The sequence below is a fragment of the Solanum stenotomum genome, chromosome 1 (assembly GCF_019186545.1).
Source record: "Solanum stenotomum isolate F172 chromosome 1, ASM1918654v1, whole genome shotgun sequence".
Lineage (NCBI taxonomy): Eukaryota > Viridiplantae > Streptophyta > Magnoliopsida > Solanales > Solanaceae > Solanum > Solanum stenotomum.
The window spans coordinates 48,393,241-48,405,992 of NC_064282.1; positions in this window are offsets into that span (position 1 = coordinate 48,393,241).

Here is a 12,752-nt window from a genome sequence, read left to right on the forward strand (position 1 = left end):
GAGGATATGTTTTAAAAATTGAAATCCGATATAAAAAGAGTTATACATACATTGATGTGGACAGTGTGTGTGCCTTTTATAATACACACGCCATATACGCATGACATTTCGTGGAGTATTCAATTAAAGGGATATATATATATATATATATATAGATATATATATATATAAATTGTGTGCAAGTGTGTGTAAATTACTAGCAAGCAAGCAATTTTTATCTTTTTCTTAAAAGCCTTCTCAATTACTCCACACAATTTTTCATTTTACAAAATATCTAATTATTTTTTTCATACTTTCAACTAGAATATGGATAAGCAGTATCGATTTGATGGTGATGAGGATTCAGCATTAATGGATGTTCCTATATCTTTTATTGCACTGGAAAAAGCAAACGCTGATGTTTTGCAGGTTCGCTTGGGAAAATTTCCTCCTATTATAAGTTTTGTTTGTTTTTGTTCCTTCTAATACATGTACAATTATATATATATATATATATATATATATATAATTTGTGTGCGTGTGCACGCATGCATGTGCATGCAAAGTTACTAGCAAACGAACAATTTTGATCTTTTTCTTGATAGCCTTCTCAATTACTCCACACAATTTTTCATTTTACAAAATATCTAATTATTTTTTTCATACTTTAGACTAGAATATGGATAAGCAGTACCGAGTTGATGGTGATGAGGATGCAACATTAATGGATGTTCCTATATTTTTTATTGCATTGGAAAAAGCAAACGTTGATGTTTTGTAAGTTCGCTTTGGAAAAGTTCCTCCAATTATAAGTTGTTTGTTTTTGTTCCTTTTAATACATGTACAAAAATCTTTTGATGAATTACTAAACAAAATTTTAATACTAATTAATAATAATAATAATGATAATAATAATAATAATAATAATAATAATAATAATAATAATAATAATAATAATAAATCTAGTGTAATCCCACCAAATGGGGTATGAGGAGAATAAAGTGTACACATACCTTATCATTACCTTTGAGGTAGAGTTTTTGTTTCTGATAAACTCTTTAGCTTAAGAAAAACAGAAACCAAAGAAGTGTGTGTATTTATATATATATATATATATATATATATATATATATATATATATATATTAGTAACAACAATAATACTTATAAAGGTCGGTCGTCTAACAAGCTAAATCTAGAGTTTCATTCAAAATTAACTATACAAATACGTCGAAAACAATTATAGGCCTGACCAAGCCTCATAGATAGAAGGAGAAGAAACATACTTCATCGTATTGTGTTGGCCATGTTATGATCTTTTAAAATATAAAATATTGATGCTTCAATATCTTGTGTACCGCTTGATGACAAAATGTTGATGCTCCCCACTTGTCTAGATAATTACCTTTTGAGAATAGATATTGGATAAATTTGAATTTCATAAATATTGTTTTGATTGCAGAATGAGATTATACCAAAAAATATGCATTACATGCATACACATACATTGGAACAGAGAAGGCAAAATTGGATCATCAATACTATTTCTCGTCCAGGTGGCTTAATAATAGATTATGTAAGTTTCCTTTCGAATAATCTGCATGTTTTCCTGCCAACAAAATCGATTATGTATATTTTCTTTGATGAGATTTTGACAAAATAAGCATTTAATAATTATTGATAAACAGGTATACCATCATCTGGAGACAAAAAAAAGTTTCGATCTTTGGTAGAAGTGTATAAATTTGTTGTATATGGGGAAGTTCCTGAAATAACAAAGAAATCAAGAGAAAATGAAGAAACATCGCAGGTTAGCTCAAAAAAATCATATTAGAATNACATGTACACTCTACTTAATAAGGTGCCTATATAATATAGTATAATAATGTGCCTAATAATATAGTATGACACACCATACCTACTTTATGACTTCTTTTCATCTTTTTACTATTCCTACTTTACACATGTCTACTACTATTTCTAATAAGTTAAATATCTTTATGATTTTTACATCTTTGCAATAATACGTAGATGAATTTAGCTTTCTTGACTTCTTTTTCTTTTATCTTTTTTCATGCTTATCTCTTTCCATGCTTATCTCCTTTTGCCATTTGGATTATTCTAGATGGACATCTGGTATAACATTATCTTCTCCATTGCATTTTGAACATATGTGATCTGGATATTTGTGTCCAATTAACTTGCAAAATCTGATTAATAACTCTGTCGAAATAAATCCTGTTTTTAATGCTCGTGTTGTAGGTCGTTCTTCTGGCTTAAGTAATGATAAAATTCATCTTTGGACTTCATCCATATCTGCTTTCCTTAGCTCTCTTGAATTGGAATAAATCATTAACTGTTCTCTTGCATAGTAGCTCCATATAGCGTTTCCGTTTAAATAATTATTTGCTAGCTCTTGTATAATGGTTGATATACCAATTATTCTCTTATTGGCATAAAAATTGGGTGTCTCACTTTTTTGTATCTCTGGTTGCTGTTCGATATCTTTCGATATTATCATATCTTTTGTTAGTCCTATCTTTACCACTTGTATCGGAGGTTTTATTTCCTCGTATAATATCTCTGCTGTTGCCGTATAAAATTTTACATAGAATAAATTTCCGTTAGTAACTCTCTTATATGTAATTAATGCTTTATGTAGTTCCGGTATTCCACTTAGTTCCTCTCCGTCATATGTATATACTGTATTTAATAGTCCATAGTTATAACATGTCCTTACTAAGTTGGTGTTAGTTTTCGGTTGTGCAATCAGTTTATTATAACCTTGTAATTTTTGGGTTAAATAATCCTGGTTGGGTTCTTGGGTTGTAGTAGATCTGGGGTTAAGGTTTAAAAATGTTTGGATTTTATATATATTTTCTATATAGGTTCGCGTAATATGGTTATATGTTATTTTGCATGGTGTAGGCTATCCACATATGTAGAAGTTTGTGGTTCTATAGTTAATTTGTTTTTTGGTGTTAGCCTTGGGGTAAATGGTTTTTCGAACAACGGGTTTAAGTTTGAATTCTTATGTTTTTCACTAACTCGTTGGCCTGTACCTGCAGCTGTATTTAAACAAATGTTATGGGTTTTTAGGTGTTTCCCAACGTCACCTTTTAGGTCTGGATTTTTTCTGTCTTCCGATCGACATAGCTCCGTATTTTTATAGTCATACTGCTGACTTATACTAACTTTAGACTTCAGATTATCTTCATTAGTCTTTAGCTTTTTTTTCTCGTTGTCCATACTATCCACTTTTGTACAAAGTTTAATAATGGCTTTGAATATCTTTTCGATTGTATGTTCCCCTCAGTCTCAGTCTGAGTAGCTTTGTCGTGATAGGTAATCTGCAATAACATTCTTATCAGTTTTTATTACTTCAATTATAAATGTAAAATTTAATATATTTAATACCAATCTCCTTATTTCTTTTGTTGTTACCGAATCTTGTATTTTTCTTGTTAGCCACCATTTTACTTGTGTATTATATGTTCTAATAATAAATTCATTATATACAATATATGGTTCAAATGATAATAAACATTTATATACCGAATATAATTCTTTCCTATTTATTTCCCATCTTATTTCTGCATTAGTAAATGTTCCTCAATAATATCTACAATGATGTTCTATTTTTTCTTCTCCATACCTGTATTTTAATACNAGCTAACCTAGCTGTCAGAATTTTCATCTGAGCACGACTTCCAAGAAGGTTGACCAAAGTCAACTTTTCAAGTCATTACAAGTCTATAATTAGATTTAATATATTTTCCTTGATAACACTACATAGCTTTCATCCCACGTTTTTAAAGATTATTGCCTCTTAATTAGATAAAAACTGAACATTTTGTAGTTCATTTACATACTCTAAATGGCCTTGTTGAGTTATTAATTAAACATCGATAGTTGATATCAGGACCATTATTTATGAAAACTACATTTTCCATATTTATGTGGAGTCATGTGATTTTGCATGCTGCAACACTTGTTTGTCTTAGACTGAAAAAGTATGATATGTTTTCTTTAATGTTGTTGATTTTGGATCAAGAACCTGATGTATTCTATTTAAGAATTCTTAGATGTGTTGTTGATACACCTATACCTCTTTAATGAAGTATAATACGATCATTGCAATATCTAGAAACCAAATAGGTTAGAGTCGAATCTCATAGGAAATAAGGCACGAACTATGTCACAACTCAAAAATGGACATAATGGGACTTGTCTATTCCCACCAAGACAAGTCACTCTCAACCCAACCAAACAAAAGAAATGCAGAAACAAAACAAAAACAAGATAAAAGCAGAAAACTTATTCATTTTATAATAAACCCAAAACCTGGTTATCACGTGTACAATTCGCTAAAGCATAAAGTACAAAAATGAAAGATTATTACAAGTCTTAATATCTTTGTTTCTCAAATAAAATGAAGAATAACATAAAGGAAAAAAAGGGCTCTCCGGGATGACAAATACCTACCTCTCAAAGTCCTTCAACAAGCCTGGAGTATAGAAGAAGAAAAGCAATCACATAGAACAAGGCTCAGCACCTACACAAGGGTAGAAGCAACGAGTGATTACAAATAAATACAATACTCAACAATATTAATCAAATAAACAAGGTAAAATTATCTAAAAATAATTACTCTTTTCATCCCAACCGAACCTCCTCAACCTACAACCTCTATATAAATCAACCCAACCTAACCGTTCACAATACATTGTTCACAAGTTCTCATAATTATAGTCCAGTAGTCACAGTCTATCAATCAACAAGTGTCAAATATAACAATCACAAGGGTCAAATGTATAACTCACAAGTTCAAGTTCATCAAGGCACATTAATCAATTACACTGAACACAAAATGCCAAGATTTGTCATGCGAAATATCAATGGGAACTCGTTGGAACCACCATAGTTCATGAACTCGCTAGTAATGACCTCGACATCAGTATCACTCTCGATAATGACCTTGACATCCGTAACACTCGCCAAAAATAACCTCAACATCAATTGCACTTGCCGTAAATGACCTTATCATCAATAGCACTTGCCGGAAATGACATCGGCATTAATAACACTTACTGGAAATGACCTCGACATTAATAAGAATCACATATCACATCACGATGCATAAAAATCAATGAAATTAAACAATATCACACAACAAGGAAGAGACAATAATTCAAACAATTCAAGTCCACAATAATACCATCAAAGCATTTCATCAACCAACATATTACAACTCAAAACAACGCAAGTTCATAAGTATCATGATCAACACATTGCCTTTTATTACCCCTTCTTTATTCATTAAGATTAGAAATGTAGAACAATAAACCCTTTACCTAATTCCTATTACTCCTGAACACATCCAAAGAACAAAAATAAATGAACCAACTAAATTTACGAAGTTTAGGAAGTCACTTACCTCAATTCAATCAAATAGTCAATCCAAGACTTGATTTTTCCCCTTCCGAACAATATTCAATGCCCCACAATCTATTTTAATCAAGTAACCAAAATAAGATTACAAAAATAACAACTCTCAATTCTTACATTTTGAAAAATGGGTCATTAAACTCAAAAATCCAATTCCAAAAATGATGTCCTAATCCCAAAATGATTACTTGATAACATTACCCAAGACATTTCGAACTCATTGGTCAAAACCATTTTTTAAAAGTTATTAAAATCATTTTACTATAACCATTGGAGTTAAGAACACCAGTTCTTGAAAAATTGTGTAATTTGGAAATCAAAATCACAAGTTTTGATGTTAAAATCCATAAATAACCAAAGAGAAATTAACTTTTTGGGTGGTCACAAAAGCTTACCCAAATGATTTAGCATAAGAAACCTCTTCAATATCGCTTCCAAGGGTTTTATAAAGCTCAAAAGTGGGAAAAATGTCTAAAACCCCAAAAATGGTAGGCATAAACCCCCACTGATGTCACTTAAGCGAATCTCGCAAAAATAAAGGGTCTTACTTTTGCGAAACAAACTTCGCTTAAGAGACCATCGCTAAAGAGAACTCTGATTCGCTTAAGCGAACCCTCTGGGAGCCGGGCATTTGTTTTAGCGATCACACCTTCGCTAAAGCAAAAGTCACTTAAGCGGAAGTCCTATCACAAAAGTGAAGGGTAAAGAACTCAGGCATCAGAAAATCAGCCAACACTCAAAACATCTAAAGGACCCTCAGGGTTCTTTCAGAGCCCCATACACACAAACCATATATGAGACTGACTATACTCAATTTTCCGACTATAATGGAACCATCAAAACATGAGTGTGAGGTCTTCTTGAGTCGAAACTCATTAAAGTCACGCCCTGAGCCTACACCTTAGATATGGCCAACCCTCAAGAATCATTGCTGACCCCAAGCGAACCCTTGGCCTGGCTAAACTCTCAGCGGAAGACTTAATCATCAATAAAGGAACTCAAAAGAAAGTTTTTAACCCAAAAGTCTCAAATACTTAAACTCATAATGTTTTAGAAATAAACATTCAACTAGCCAAAGAAACAACTCAAGTCTCAACATAAATAACTAAAAACAAAGACTCAAGAACTAACGTTTATCTATCTATGAAGCCTCTAATACTATGAGCAATGTCAGGACAAGGTCCCCGATCATCCTAACAAACTGAAATGACAAAACATAATAAAAGGGATCCTCCAAAAGCAAGGAGGCTGACCAAATAACTTTGAAACTCGACTAGATCAACGAAATGCGGATGCTAGTCCTGGTTACCTATATCTGCATCATAAAATATGCAAGCCAAATGGCGTCAGTACATGGAATGTACGAGTAAGTGAGGGGAAATCTAACACATGACATAAGCTTGAACTTGAACTGAAGAAACACTTACCTCGTCTCAACTCAACTCAACCTCATTTCAATATAAGGCAATAGAAATAATGTAGTATAAAGAAAAGCTTTAAAATAGTAGATAACAACTCAATGTATTAGAAAATACAATATAAACTCTTTTTGTATGCGAAAATACAAAATAAGAACTGTTGGTAGATTCTCTAACTGACAACCATCACTATGAGCTATGTGATGGTACGTCTGGCCTACGCTTCCAGAACTGTCCTATACTTTGCCAGGGTATAGAACTTCTTAACTAAGTGGATCCACTAGTGTATGCTAAAAATCAATAAATAAATCGTCTAAAGAGTATGACAATTTTCTACCCATGTAGGCAACATAGTTTTATGGAGGCTGTGAGTTGTTAGAACTCTCCCCATATCGGTGCTCAATACTAATCCAAAAAAAATAACTTAGCTCATTAGGCTTTAAAGAAAAAATTTCCTCTTCTTCAACTTTAAGATTATTACTCAAGAGGTTTCTTTAAAAAGAGATAATACTGAAAACTGTTCATGAACTCTTTGGAAATCAGTGTTTCCTCTCATCTTAAATGTGAAAACATTTCTCTTGGGAATACTTAGTTCCCATATATCATTGTAAAGACAAAGAACTTAGCTCTACTCTTCCTCAACTCAGTGCTTAAGTCATTTGAAGAAAGTTTTAAAACAATTTGTAAAAGACCTCTTGAAATGACTCGAAGAACTTTCAAGACTTGACTCTTAACTCTACCTTGGATTTGAATTATTAATTCAAGGGTTAAGATCTCATGTTATGGATGATCTCTCGATGTTTAGACATAGCTTAGAGTGTATAAAACAATTAGAAAACATAGGTACGATTTGAGGGAACTCATACGGAAAGAAGGATGAAAGGGTAGGGGACCTAGGGTCCCTGGCGCGCTGAGTGGCACATGGCGCAAGACCCTGAACTACAAGAGGGAAGTTGGGGCATATTGAGTGGCGCAGCATCCCAGAAGCCAAGCTACAGACACTACTTTTTGGGGCATTGTTGGCGCAGTGCGCCAGTCCCCAGCCCAAAATTTTTCGATGAATTTTCTTACTCGGTTTCTAACCCCCAATTCACCTAGAATCGAATGGTTTCTTCCCCAATCACTTAGATTCGAATATCCCACATTAGTATACGTTAATACACTCGAAACTACCCTCAATATACTCAAAATTATCTCAAGAAATCATCAAACCCATCCTAATTTAAGAACGAAAACAATACTTCAAGAAACTAATCAATAACTCAAATTCTTCAATTTCAAGAACGAAAATTCATTGAAAATAACATGATTGGCGTGTGAGTGAATGAACCCAACAGTAGGTAAACTCACATACCTCTTAAGGATCAACCCTTGGCGAAAATCCGCAAGGAAAACCTCAAGAACTTGATGAACGATTGAATCTTCTCTTCTCTTTCTTCTCTTCCTGAACTCCTCTCAAAACCCTAGCATATTTTAGAATTTGTAAAACTGAACTAAATCAGTTAAGAACCCTAAACATTACCAAATTTCGTTTTAATCTGAATAGGTAAGGAAACGAACAAAATACCCCTCTTAAATCTGGGTAACTTTACTTAAATGGATAACCTGACTTCAAACGGGCATATCTCCCTCATACGAACTAAAAATTAGATAGCTCGGTGGCGTTGGAAAGAGGATTCCAAGACCTTTCATTTGATATCTTATGGGCCACCTAAATTGTATTGTACGTAAAGTTATAGTCATTTGAAGTTCACCCAAAACTCATAACTTATGCCTAATTTGCAAAATTTCAGATTTTGCTATTTCCAATTAAGTTCTTTCTATTTTTAGCTCTTCCAAATAACAAGGTGTTACAGTTAAAGTCATAAGAAATGAACATTAACACCTAAAAAGACCGAATCAAGCTCGAGACCTCTAAAAATTCAACCAAGACTTCAGTGATGCCTAAATTCATCCCCCAAATCCAATTAAACTTTTATAATTCTGATCTCAGCATCCGAACCCCGACTGTTGACCAAAGTCAACCCAAAGGCTTAAATTCTATAAATGTCTAACTTACGGCCTCAAATCCTCGAAAAAACTCCAAATATAAAATTGACAACTCTCTTAGACCGATTTCCACATTCCAAAACTGATAGAATCGACGGATTCCCTTCTGACACTCGAAACTCCAAAAGACTCTGTAAACACTTTTAAACAACTTAAGCCTTACAAAATCAAAATATACACAAATTCCTAACTTTTTACTCAAAGTTTGAAACTAACTTTNCTGGTGGGTTATAGTAGGTGCCATCATGACTTGATAAATCGGGTCGTGACACCACCTAAATCGTATTGTACGGAAAGTTATGGTCATTTGAAGTTCACCAAAAACTCATAACTTATGCCTAACTTGCAAAATTTTAGATTTTGCTATTTCCAATTTAGTTCTTTCTATTTTTAGCTCTTCCAAATAACAATGTGTTATAGTTAAAGTCATAAGAAATGAACATTAACACCTAAAAAGACCAAATCAAGCTCGAGACCTCTAAAAATTCAACCAAGACTTCAGTGATGCCTAAATTCATCCCCCAAATCCAATTAAACTTTTATAATTCTGATCTCAGCATCCGAACCCCGACTGTTGACCAAAGTCAACCCAAAGGCTTAAATTCTATAAATGTCTAACTTACGGCCTCAAATCCTCGAAAAAACTCCAAATATAAAATTGACAACTCTCTTAGACCGATTTCCACATTCCAAAACTGATAGAATCGACGGATTCCCTTCTGACACTCGAAACTCCAAAAGACTCTGTAAACACTTTTAAACAACTTAAGCCTTACAAAATCAAAATATACACAAATTCCTAACTTTTTACTCAAAGTTTGAAACTAACTTTCAAAACTCAATCAAAATAAATCAGGGTCAATATCAGGAGGGGTAAAAATGGTAATTTTACAAATCATTTCCAACTATGACCAACCGTGTCATTACATTATCCACTACTAACAACCATGTTCATCTTCGAACATTAAATAAAGAAAGTGCCTAACGCCTCGAAAAGCTGAGGATATCTCACACACATGTTGGACTCTATATCCCAAGTTGCCTCACCAACTAAATAGTGATTCCACTGCACCTTTGCTGAAGCAATCTCCTTAGACCTAAGCTTTCTAACCTGCCTATCCAAAATGGCTATAGGCTCTTCGTCCAAAGATAAGTTTGGACCCAACTCAACAGAATCAAGAGAAAGCACATAGGACTCATCCAGCTTGTACTTCTAAAGCATAGAGACATGAAAGACATGATGTATAAATGTTAAGCTAGGTGGCAAAACCAACTTATAGGCCACCTCTACCACTCGACTCAAAATCTTAAAAGGTTAAATGAATCTAGGGCTAAGGTTACCTTTATTTACAAACCTCATCACACCGTTCATGGGTGATAGTTGGAGCCATACATGATCACCCTCTATAAAAAATAGGGCTCGAACTCTCCGGTATACATAACTCTTATGTCGACTATGGGTTGTCAATACTGTATCCTGAATAATATGGACCTGCTACATAACATCTCTAACAAAGTCTGTATCTAAAGAGTCCATCTTAGCCAAATCTTACCAACGGATCGTAGATCTATACCATTTTCCATACAACACCACAAATAGGGCAATTTGAATAATGCAATGATAATTGTTATGTAAGTATACTCTGCTAAGGGTATATGTTGATCTCATCTACCACATAAATCAATCACACAAGCTCGGACCATATCCTTCAACACCTGAATCATCTACTAAGATTGACCATCTGTTTGAGTATTGAAAGGTGTACTCATATCTAACTGAGTACCCAAACCATTTTGTAAAGCCTTCCAGAAATGGGAGGTGAACAATGAACCTTGATTGAAGACAATAGAAACAAAAACTCTATGCAGTCGCACAATCTATCTAATATAAATTTGGGCTAACTTCTCATTGTATACTTCACCCGAACCAAAATAAAGTGCGCTGACTTGGTCAACCTTTAAACAACCACCCAAATAAAATCATAACCATCCACGGTGGTAGGTAGACCCACAACATGATCTATAATGATCTTCTCCAACTTCCAACTAGGAATATGCATCCTCTGAGATATACCTACGGGCCGTTGCTGCTCACACTTGACCTCTTGTCAAGTCAAACACCTAGAAACCAAATCAACAATATCCCTCTTTATACCGCACCACCAGTAATGATGGATCAAGACTTGATACATCTTCGCCAGTGTCGAATGAATAAAATATCGAGAACAATGAGCCTCCTCAAGAATAAATATGATCAACTCACCCGTCTTAGGCACAAACAACATGCCTCCGAACCTCAAGACACAATTAGAATCAAGGACAACCTACTTGGCTTCTCCTCTCAACTCTTTGTCTCAAATGACACACAACTTCTCATCATCAAACAAGTGATCATCATGAATCTGCCCAACCAAGGAAGAACGGGCCTCTATAAAAATAATTAAACCACAGTCTCCTCACAAATTTGCAATCGGAAGGCTAACCTCTGAACATCTCTAGCCAATGACTTTTCCTCAACACTGATAGTGGCAAGACTCCGTATACTAGAAGTGTTCCTACTCAAAGCATCATCCCCCACATTAGCCTTCCCCAGGTGAGACAAGATGTTAATATCGTAGTCCTTCAATAACATAAGTCATCTATGCTGCCTCAAGTTCAGATTCCTCTAACTGAAGATATACTGAAGACTTTGATTGTGCGTGAAGACCTCATAATAATACCACATACAAATAATGTCGCCATAGCTTAAGCATAACTAATATAGTTGCCAACTTTAAATCATGGGTACGGTAGTTCTTCTCATGGGTCTTAACTATCTAGAAGCATAAACGATCACTTTCCCCTGTTGCATTAGAACACCACCCAACCCGACTCAAGAAACATTACAATAAGTGGTGATGTCTACACCCTCCTCGAGTAAAGTCAAAATATGAGTTGAACCCAACAAGGGCTTGATCTTTTGAAATCTCTCCTCGCACTCATTCCACTAAAAGCTCACAATTTGTTGAGTCAACCTAGTCAAGGGAGATGCAATAGTTAAGAAGCTTTGAACAAAATGCCTGTAATATCATGGATATTCCACAAAACATAGAATCTCAGTGACTGAAGTAGGCCTGGTCCAACTTCTAACTACCTTAATCTTGGTTGGATCCACTCGAATACCCTCCTTGGACACCACGTATCCCAAAAATGCAACCAAATTAAGCCAAAACTCACACTTAGAGAACAATTCTCAAATGTCAATCATGATCGTCCTCTATCTTGGAGTATACCAAGATGTCATCAATGAAGACTATCACAAAAGAATCCATATGAGGTTGTAACACCCCGTTCATCAACACTATGAATGAGTAGGGGCATTAGTCAAACCGAATGAAATCACAAGAAACTCATAGTGCCCATAACAAGTCCCAAAAGTTGTTTTATAGATATTCAATGCCCTAATCTTTAGTTAATAGTAGTTGGACCTCAAATCAATCTTAGAAAACAAAGATACCCCCTAAAGATGATCAAATAAGTCATCAATACGAGGAAGATGATACTTGTTTTTTATTGTGACCTAGTTCAACTATCGGTAACCAATACATATCCTCATGGTACCTGTAACATCTGACAATTTAAAATGAATATGAAAAAGCTTGAAATTGGAAGTAGTCATTTTTGGAAAAAAATTCAGAATCTGGAAATTCGGCCAAGTGTGGAAATCAGTGAGTTTTTGGCCAACTTTGAGCAGTCATAACTCCTAGATCAGGATGATCCAGGAGTAGTTCCAGTTATGTTTGGAAAGCCCTTGGAACGATCTTTCCAACGCCACTGAGTTTGCTCGATTCCGAGTTCGTATGAGCGAGTTATGCCCTTT